Here is a 10,938-nt window from a genome sequence, read left to right on the forward strand (position 1 = left end):
GCTCCAGCCCCAAATACTAAGGCTATTAGTCAGTGTTCTATTGCTGTGAGGAGACAACATGGCCATGGAAACTTTTATGAAAGAAAGCATTTAACTGGGGCTTGCTTACGTTTTCAGTGGTTTTGCCCGTTATCATCATGGTGAGGAGCATGGTGGCGTGCAGGCAGACATGGTGCTGGAGAAGAAGCTGAGAGCTCTACATCCAGATACACAGGTAACAGGAAGAGAGAGACACTGTGCCTGGCTTGAGCTTTTGAAACCTGAAAGCCCACCCCCAGTGACACACTTCCCCCAACAAGACCACACCTACTCCAACAAGGCCGCACCTCCTAATCCTTCTCAAGTAATGTCACTCCCTAATGACTAAACATATAAACCTATGAGGTCTGTTCTTATTCAAAGCACCACAGTGAGGAACAAGACATTTGCCTAATTTCAAACTCACTTGCAACCATTTATGAAGGTAGAAAAAGTCACTTTCTATGAGGGAAAGAACAAGACAAAACAAAACAAAATCTAGGAGAAACCACTTAAGCTGAATGATCCAAGTGACTATTGCTAACAGTCGCACAGAAAGATGGGTTCCATCTCCTGATAGGATGTAGTGAGTACACGTCACCACGCCAGCGGTGTTCCTACCTGAAGTGGACAACCCAAATCCAATCTCCGTGAAGCATCAGACTCAAACTGAGAGGATGCTTTACAAAATAATACTCTGTTGTCATCAGAGCATCACGAGAAGCAAAGGCGGAGTCAGGCGGAAGGGGCCAGCAGGCATAGCACCCAGCCTCGATATGTGAGGCCAGATCGCAGCCAGTACCAAATGCTATGCCAGGAAAGTGTGCACACAATCGGAAAAGTATGGATGTTGCTTAGAAGACGGCAGTGCTACACTGGTAACGAACTCCGCCCTCTCTGAAGCAGCATAGTCCCATCAGAGGGCACTGACATCTTAGGAAATACGCTCTGAGCCATTAGAGGGAGGAAGGGTCAAGATGTCTGCAGTGCACTTCCAAAGGGTTCAGGAAGAAATGATGGAGGGTTGGCAAGATGGCTAGGCGGGCTCGCAGATCTGATTACTTGCACTTAATCCTGGGATTCCAGGGTAAAGGGAGGGAACTGATTGGTAAAAGTAGTCCTCTGACCTCCTCATATGTACCATGGCATGCATATGTCCACATGCATGCAGCCAGATCACACACATGTACATGTGTGCACAATAATAAATGAATAAATAAATAATGGAATAAGCTATATTGCCCCTGTGACCTGAAATTTGAAATTATTTCAAAGCAAAAAGTTCAAAAATATTATGCATAAAAACCTATAGATTATCCTCAAAATTCTCTTCTTGATTTCATGTTACTGTTAAAATCATTGTTGTGTTAGCTGCTATAGGAAAGCCTAGTGGCACATAAGAAATGCCACCAAATGTTACTCAGCCCTGGGCATGCATTTTTATATTGTGCCACATTGATTCTCATATTTTTATCATCTGGGTAATCAAAATGAATCTTAAAATTGGTAAAATATACCTAGTTTGATCATAGCATCTTTTTGGTGCTACATAAACAGTTGATGAATCTCAGATTTTATAAAATCTGGTAGCCACTGGTCCTGTAGGTTCTGGATCAATTTAAAAGAAGACCCAGCAGTGGCAGATTTTATATTGTTCGAAACATCTTTTTTTTTTTTTTTTTCAGGAGCAGCAGGGGGTCCTAGCTCCCGTGTGCTGCCTCAGGCTTTTCAAAGGTAAGATATACTGTGGACCGGTGAACATACATGCAGTACATTCATACATGATACCCACACTGCTTCCTCAAAGCCCACCTGTCTATTAAGTGTAGCCCTGCTAATACAGCACACTATTCACCTTCCGAACCATGATGGGGAGAGAGGGTAGGGGTTGAGGAGAGAACACTATTCAATTGAATGCTTCTGCGTGTCGTGTCCTTCAGTCTGCATGCGGACTGAAAACCTTGGAAACCACCCACCCAAATAAACGTTTCTTCCTTTAGGTTTGTTTCTGTCATACGTTGCGGCCAAAGTGACAAAAGGCACTCAGCCCAAGTGTGTCTTTTTCAGAGAAGTTCCTGGCTTCTCATGACTGAAGACAATCCTTGGGTCTATCTTTACTGGACATTTTGGTGCTTGGGTTTTTCCTGCAAGTACAGGTTCAATAGAGGAGACTCAGTGTGTCATCTAGGGGCCCTCGGAAGAGCAGCATTAGATCAGCTACCCCCGGGAACTCGGTTAACATCTAGGGCCCATCACAGACCCACCCAGACTAGTGCTGAGGCCCTGTCACACAAACTGGTTGCAGGCTCTACAGGATTTTGGTCTGAGTCACTGGGTGCTTTCTGCGACCACACAGTGTCTCTTACTGATTTCGTTGGTTGGTTCTGTTTTCCACATGGCTCCTTTTTTTTTTTTTTTTTTTTTTTTTTTTTTTAATTGTTTTCCATGCTTGTCAATTTGTCTGCCTTATACAGTCATGTAAATTTTTTACCTAGTTGGCTATTAGACAATTCAGTATTCCTTAAAAATCTATTTTTAACTAATTCTTTGAGAACGTCCTACATGTATACAGTGGATTTTGATCACCCCCTTCCACTCCCCAACTCCTCCTAGAACCCTCCCCTCCTGTCTTCACATTCTGTTTGTCATCTATTTGAGTCTAATCGGTACGGCCAGTATGTGGCTGTTTGTGGGATCATCTACCAGAACAGGGGTAACCTAGCAGGGATTACAACCTGGAGGAAAAGTGACTCTCCATACCCTTCCCCCCTCCCCCCCAGAAGCCATCAGCTGCTAATAGTTTCTCAGATAGAGGTGGAGCTTGGTGAGCCCCGCCCCCACCCCTGGTCCACACTGGCGTTTTGATCTTATGCAGGTCCGATGTAGCCTGGAGCGGTCTTGAAGGCTCTCTCCTTTTCTGTTTCGTTCTCTGGTGAGATGTCCTTGAGCCCTTACAGCGGCTTATTCTCTGCACATTGGTCGGTTTGTGAGTCTCTGTATCAAGAGCGTCTGCGGCCAAAAGACACTTCTCTGAGGAGGGCGGGAGCCCCACTAAGGCACATCTGTTTAGTAAAATGGGTAGGTTTTCTGATAGGGCATCGGCCGCCCCAGTCACTGTTACTTGGCCTGGTTCACAGCACCAGGAGGCATGAGTTCTGAGGTGCTCACAGAAACCCACCCCCAACATAGTCGTGAGACAACGTTCCCATCTGAATAGGGGCCATGGCATGGGCTGGTCAAGTCGGGTAACAGGTTCGGATGACACCTGGGAAGGGCAGAGGGAAAGAAAGAACAATCATGAGAACCTTGCGTATGTCCAGGGAACCGAACCCTTAAATAAGGATGTCCAGTGTGCACTTCTAAATGAATTTCAACTCTTCATCCTGGTTAATTGGGATCTGTGTTATTTATGAGTGAAAGTTAGCATAAGCGCAAGTGTACTGAGCTTGTTTTTATTGAAACGCACCTGGTGAGTTGATGGGGTGTTTCATGTATTTCTGCTGCTTTGAGCTTATTCCCCCCCACCCCCCCGTATGTGAATGAAATACAGGTAACCACTGAATATATATAGTGATAAAAATTTGTCTGGAGGCCGTTTCTTAAATGCAGTCAGAGTCGTTGGAGAGAGTTAATTTACGTCTTTAATGTCTTGCCTTGAATGCTAATTCGGGATGTAAATGTCACAGTTTGCAAGCTTCAGGAGTCACAGCCATTACTCCACAAGTACAATATTTGAATAATCGTAACAGAGTTTCTTTTGCATTATGGAAGAGTAGAGATGAGATCACTCGGTGAGCCCCAGTGCTAAGAGCAAGACTGTTAGTTTCAGACATAATCTCAACACGCTGTATCCGTTTTTATAAATATGCCATCTTATAATTAGACATTAGTTGTGAAATAACATGATTTTCTATGAATCTGTAGAAATCTATGCAAATGAAAGTGACTCACTTTTTAAACTATGGCCCATGAAACACAGCAGTTGAGAATAGTCTTTAAAGAACTGTATCCAGGTGAAGACAAACAGCATTTTTTTTCCCAGGAATTCCTATGTTAATGAGAGTGTGCCTTCTGAAAGAACTGAAGTCGTAATTATTTTAAAGTTCATTAAGATTAGATTTAAATTATTTCCCTAAAAATCAGGACACTTACGGGGCTAGGAGGATGGCTCCGTGGGTAAGCATGCTTTTCCTACAGGAGTGAGGAACTGAGTTCTGGTCTCCAGCGTCGGCATAGAAAGCTGGACATGGCTGTGTGGCTGTGTGTGCTTGTAATCCCAGCATTAGGGAGGAGAGACAGGTGGACCGTGAGAGCAGGCTGTCCAGCCAGCCTTGCCGAGTGGTGGGAGCTCCTGGTTTAGTGAGAGGCCCTGTCTCAAGGCCTAAGGCAGAGCTGTGGCCTTGGTATGTACACACACTAGCATGCTAGCAGGGATATACACACCTGCACGATCACGAGCATGTGCCACGCCCACATACACAGTAATTACACGTGTCCATACCCCCACGCTCAATACACACAGGGGAATTTATCTAAAGCAGTGTTTCTCAACGCCCCTTCCCCGCCCCACATCAACAGTATCAGTATTGCCCAAGAGATTCCTGTTAGCAATTCAGACGTAGATCTGGTCCCCATCTCCAAAAGGAGAAAAATAAAAACAAAAACAAAAACAAAAAACAAAAAACAAAACAGAAGTCTGGAGAGTGAACTGTGGTGAGAGATTGCCTAGCATTTGCAAAGCCCAGAGTTCCCTGGATGTGTGGGGTGCATGCAAAGTCTCCAGTCCCGCCTCAGACCTCATCAGAAACTGTGGTGGGCTGGGTCACCCTTGTCCTACAGTCCCTGATGGTCCTGTCACACTGACCTGAGCACCGCTGTCTTCAGGAAGGAATCCTCTTGTAAATCAAGGCGGAGAAAGCTGTGCTCATTTGAGTCTGGGTGGATGGCGCTGTCACGAGTCCGGGTTTGAACTGCTGGTTCAGGCTAATTAGGGTTTAAATCTGTTTAGAATGAATAAGGACAGCCTTTCCACCCCACCCTTCCACCCCCAAGTTTAAAGTCCAAATGATCATTTCCGGGCTTCACATGAAAGTAGTGAATTTGTCTTCGCCTTTCATAGCCGTAACTAACTCAAGCTAACTAGGGGAGTTTTGCTTAATTGGATCATCAATTCACTCACTTCCATCAAACGCTGACTGACAAAGTGCACCAGAACTAACCTGAACGCTGACTATTTCATTTCTCTTTCTCAACCAACAAGGAGCGCGGGGGAGGAGAGGGGAACCACTGATGGTTATTGTATTCCTGGCTACACCACAACAAAACTCGTGCCCACGTGCCTCAACCTCATGTGTGTGCGTGCATGGATGTGTGCGTGAGTGCGTGTGTGCCAGGAGTAAATGCTGGGTGTCTTTCTTCCATGGGTCTCCATCTTTTAAGAGGGAGTTACGACCATTCTTATTTATGCATATTCATGCGTGTCTCTGTGTATGTAGATGCACGTTCATGTGGGTGTCCACAGGAGCCGGAAGGGGGTGTCAAATTCCCGGATGATGGAGTTAGAGGTGGTTGTGCACTAGCTGCCTGAAGGAACTGAGTTCTCGTCTCCAGCGTTGGCACAGAAAGCTGGACATGGCTGTGTGGGTGTGTGTGCTTGTAATCCCAGCATTAGGGAGGAGAGACAGGTGGACCGTGAGAGCAGGCTGGCCAGCCAGCCTAGCCCAGTGGTGGGAGCTCTGGGTTCGGTGAGGGGCCCTGTCTCAAGGCTACAAGGCAGAGCTGTAGCCTCTGGCCCCAGATTCAAGTCCTCTGCAAGAGCAACAAGTGCTTTTAACTGCTGAGCCACCTCTCCAGCCCCTCTGTCTTTAGTATTTGAGACTGAGTCTCTCAGTGAGCCTGAGGCTCATTGACTGGGTTGGGTTAGCTGGCCATCTATCTCAGCAACCCCATTCCCAACGCTGATGACTTTTTACAGGGCTCCTGGGTCTGAACTCAGGTCGTCATGCTTGTGAGGCAGTGAGTTACAGACTGAGCTATCTCTCCAGTCTCTTCATCTTTTGGTATCTTTTTTTTTTTTTTTGCAAGCTTCTACATGCAGGAGAATGTGAGGTGAACAAGTAGCCTTTTTTTTCCAAGTGAGGAACTCAAGAATAGTATCACCTCCTGGTCTGTCAAGGGCTGGGAGAAACCTTTGAAAGGTGAGTCTGTCCACCTTTGTTGGACAGAAGATTCTTAATTTAAATGCTGACCTGTTTGGCAGGATGGCCTCACAGCTGCATGTGCAGCATGATAGAAAATGTTTGCCTGTGCTGAGAAATCTCTCATGGGAAGTGTGGGGGCAGCTATTTTCCTTCTTAGAACCTCATGATGAGTACTGAGTATTAATATTAGGAAATTGAACTTGATGTTTAGGCAGTTATCAGGGCATTTGATTTGGTCTGACTTGGATGGCCTCTTGGAGTTTACGCTCTGGTCAGTGGCTGGATCTCAGCGCGACATGTCCAAGATTCTTGCTCGTGCTCCATGATGTGTGAATGTGTGTGTGTGTGATGGGTGTGTGCTGGCAATTTCTACACAGTGGGTTATCTTTGGCCATCCTGGGCTTTGCCATCCTGGGCTTTGCGCATCAGACATTCCCGGGAAGCTATTACCAGCAGAAACATTAGAAAGGCAACTTGCTGGGAGATGGATAAGGTAGAATGTGGGTGTGGTTTGGTTTTTTACTGACTTCATGTGCGAACATGACTGGAGACCTTGGCATTGTGTTTAGAATTACCTGTTAACAAAACTTCATATTGAGCTTCCAGAAGGACTCCCGAGGTGTAAAGGACACAGTTTGCAGCTGGACAGACAACGGTCTGGATTCAGGATCACAAGTTCCAATGGAAACTTCCTCCCTACTCTCTCTGCCTCTCCAAGGCAGCTGCTTCTATATTTTGAGCCATAAAAAGGTTTCCTTCCAACTCTTCTTTGTATGTTATATTAACTGGCTCTGCCCATATAGATAGTATTCCTGACTTCATAGTAGGAAAATGAGATAGTTGGTCTTTGTGTCCTGTAGGTCATAATTTTGTTTTGCTTCCTTCTAGATAATAATCAACCCCTTTGTTTTGTCATTTAGCTTTTCTGGAAGCATCTGTCACTAAATCCTTCATCCAGGATTCTTCCAGAAGTATTATGGGCCAGCACATCAGGCAGCCCAGCAGCTCAGTCAGTCTGGAAGTTCAAAGACAGTTCTAGGGATTTCTTCATCCTAAGGCCTGGCGGTAGGGAGAGAGTGTGTATCTTGGGGCTGGGGAAATGGTAAACTGAGTAAGTTTGATCCCCAGCACACAATTAAAAGGCTGGGGAGGGGGTGGAAAGAGAGTAGTACTCGGGGCTCACTGGCCAACCAGACTAGCCAATGAGAGCTCCGGTTTCAGTAAAATACCTTGTTTCAAAAAATAAGGTAGAAGCTGATGGAGGAGAATACTTGGCTTCCTGCCCATGCATGTGAATGCACATGGATGCTGTCTTCAATACCCCTCAACTCAAAGTCCCTCCTACTTTTAAATCCCTGTCAGCTGGTTTCTTGCTCTGCCTCTTGACCTAGGATTACCTTTATTAAATCCTGTACACAGAAAGCTCTTGGATTAAAGGCATGTGCCAGGGTTGGCTGAGGCATACCATAATCACCTGTTTACAATGAACAGAAAGTTCTTGGATTAAAGGTGTGTGTTAGGGCTCAACCACACTAAACAAGACACAGGGTTTTACAGTTCACAGTTAAATCAAATATCCTGCAACAGGTGGCTTATACCATGAGCTACAGGGGGCAAAGAGATGTGGCTAAGCATTCGTGTTTAATGATATTCAGGATAGGGGTCATGAACCCAAATGCCTCCCTGGCCTCAACTTTTTCCAGCCATCATAAACAGGGATATTGGAATGCTGGCACCTGAAGATGGGAAATGGGGAGTGTACAGAGTAACCATTAGAGAACAAAGCTAGACTAGGCATTTCTTTCAGAGTTAAGGACCATGTTTCATGTTGACTGTAGTGAATAAAGTGTCTATAAATAAAAATGTCATCCAATAATGTATTTAAATGAATGGATTATATGGTTTGTAAGCTATGTCTCAGTAAAGAAAAAGGAAGGAAGAGAAGGGAACAAGAGAGGAAGAGATGATGAGACTAAGGAAGGAAGGGAGGGAAGAGGAGAGAGGGAAGATGAAAAGAAAGCGAGGAGGGAAAACTAGCTCACAAGATCTATGCGAGGAGGATGGGAAGCTCGGTGAGAGACTTTATGGTCTCTTCTCTCACCCTTCTGCTGCTGTGACATTTGCAAAAGCTTCTCCGTATAGACTGTCCCCAGAAATAATGTGTGTGAAGAAGAAGAAGCTTTAGCTCTCTAGCTTTTGGGGCTTTTTGAGCTTTGAGCTAGAAGCCTTTGGCCTTGTGTTTTTTGGCCTTTTCCTCTTGGCCTGATAGCTGAGCTAGTGAGCGTTTTGGGCTTTTTCCACTGGGATGAGAGCTGAGAAGGAAGATCAGCTGTGTGCTTTCTCTGCCTCTCTGAGCTAGCACGTTTTCACCCCAGCACCTGGCTCCTGAGTCTCTCCTGGTGAAATCAAACGACTGGGATTCTCATTCTTTAAAAATAACGTCACCGTTTATTTGGAAAAACTGCAACTGAGACAGAGAGAAAGTCGCACACACCTCAGGGCACTTGAGGAGTGCTGGTGAGACCGTGGGTTGAACGTAGCATTTTGAAGCTCTGGGTCAGCTGAGGTGGTAAGGAAGATGAACTACGAGGGAACAGGTGTAGCCAAGGCCCTGCCTGAGCGAGTCCTTTTGGCTTGCAGCTGATGCCACGAGTGGCTGCCATGGTTCCTCTGCACGGTGAGAGCTTTAAGTTTTGTGTCCATTTTTTCTTCCTCTAGTTCGGTGTGGCCTCAGCTGAGGACTAAGCTTTTTCTGGGGTGGCTCTCCACTACCGAGACATGGGGTCCAGTACATATGCCTCCTGACTTTTTAGTCCTTGAAGAAACACCTCTGCTCCGTGTGGTGACTCAGTGGGTCCCAGAGAGACAGGGCCCACCGTCTTTGCCAGAAAGATCTGGAACAATATGTCTGGGTGGACAGACATGTTTCTTGTTTTTCTGGAATCTCTTGAAACCCTATTTATCTCTTATGCTGGGCGTCTGGCCATATGAAAAATACCGAACCCAAACCAAACAGAACCCAAACCCAATCAGAAGCCTCGACAAAATCTCAAACAAGCAAAAAAGCGACCGTGGAGCAGAGAAATCATTCCACTGGAACCAGCTGCCATTAAACATGGAGCAATGCACCAGCCGCCTGGGGAGACGGCTCTGTCCTTACATTACGCTCCTGCCCGGTAGGTACTTAATCTATTCTGGATGTATTATGCTGGAGGATCTTACATTCTAATTAAGGAGGCAAGACATATGTTTCCTGGTTAAGTAATTCTTAAAGGTGTTATTTAATTAAGGATAATAATTAACAGAATCAGTAATAAATGCTTGGTGTTATTCCTCTCGGGCCTGGAGCCTGGAGAGATGAGAGAAAAATTACAGAACCGGTTCAAAAGGATTCGGCCCTTCCTGATTTTACAGACGCTAAAGCCCAGAACATTCGGTACAAAGTCCTTGCTTAGCTGAACAGTCACACGATTCGGTGCACTTTTTAAACAAAATTATTTTTCTGCTATATGTGAGTTTTGTCTGCATGTATTTCTCTGTAGTATGTGCATGTCTGGTGTCTGTGGAGGCCAGAATTGGATGTTGGGCGCCTGGGACTGGAATTACAGATGGCTGTGGGCTGCCATGTGAGTGCTGGGAATTGAACCCGGGTCCTATAGGAAGAGCATCCGGGGCTCTTAATCACCAAGCCATCGCTCCAGCCCCAACTCAGTACATTTTTTCAGACAGCATTTCCAGGTGTTAGAGCAGTCCTGTCAGTGAAGGGGTGGGGGTGGGGCTGTCCCTCCCTGAGTGACTAGACTGGCTCCCCAGTTCCAGTGTGGCTTTGTTTGTTCCATAAGCTACTTTTCATTCTTGCTCTTGACATGAGGGCCTCTGACAGTTGAATGGCTGTTGGTGTCTTAATGTATTGTCTTCCTGTTGACTAATTTATTAACCAGTTTTCTCATTTCTATAACCAAATATCTGACAGAAACAACGGGGAGGCATAACTTTGGCTCATGGTTTCGTTCGTGGCTACCTAGGTCCATGTGCTGGGCAGGGCATCATGGAAGCAGGAAGGTGGGCTAGAGGGGTTTCTATGTAACCTATGGACAGCAGGAGAGAGAGAGAGAGAGAAGAGAAGAGAGAAGAGGAGTAAGGATAGACGAGAGATGAGAGAGAGGGAGAGAGAAGTGGGAGATGGAGAGAGAGAGAGACAGACAGACAGGAATAGAACAAGGACAAGACAGCCTCAAGGAGGCAGGAACCAACATCCCCCAGCTAGGCTCCACCTTCTAAAGCTGCCAGAACCTTCCCCACTCGCTCCGATAGCTGAAGCCTTGGCTTTACGGGACGCAGATAATATTCGGTGTGTGACAACTGACAGTAATATAGTAAGAAGCCATCCCGACCTTCCTACGCCCTCGCTCCGCTAGCACGGTGAGCCTGCTTATCTTGGAATACCCAGGCATGTCCAGGCAAAGACACAAAGGAATTGGGTCGGTGACCTCTGAACTTTGGGCTGTTTCTGCTGCGCTTTGAGGGCGCTCAGAAAGGGTGGCCTGCTTCATGCCCATATCAGATCTAATCACCTTCTCCCTGGCAGCCATTGGTGAGAGGCTCCAGGAGAGTTTCATGCAGTGTTCCTTGTGTTGTGTAGAGTCCAGGCCTTTGCCCATTGACAACAATAGGGAAGAGTTCTTAGGTCAGCCGGCTGTGCTGGTGGGACCGTTTAGGA

Source organism: Psammomys obesus, unplaced genomic scaffold (genome assembly GCF_907164565.1).
Source record: "Psammomys obesus unplaced genomic scaffold, mPsaObe1.curated_primary_1811, whole genome shotgun sequence".
Classification (NCBI taxonomy): Eukaryota; Metazoa; Chordata; class Mammalia; order Rodentia; family Muridae; genus Psammomys; species Psammomys obesus.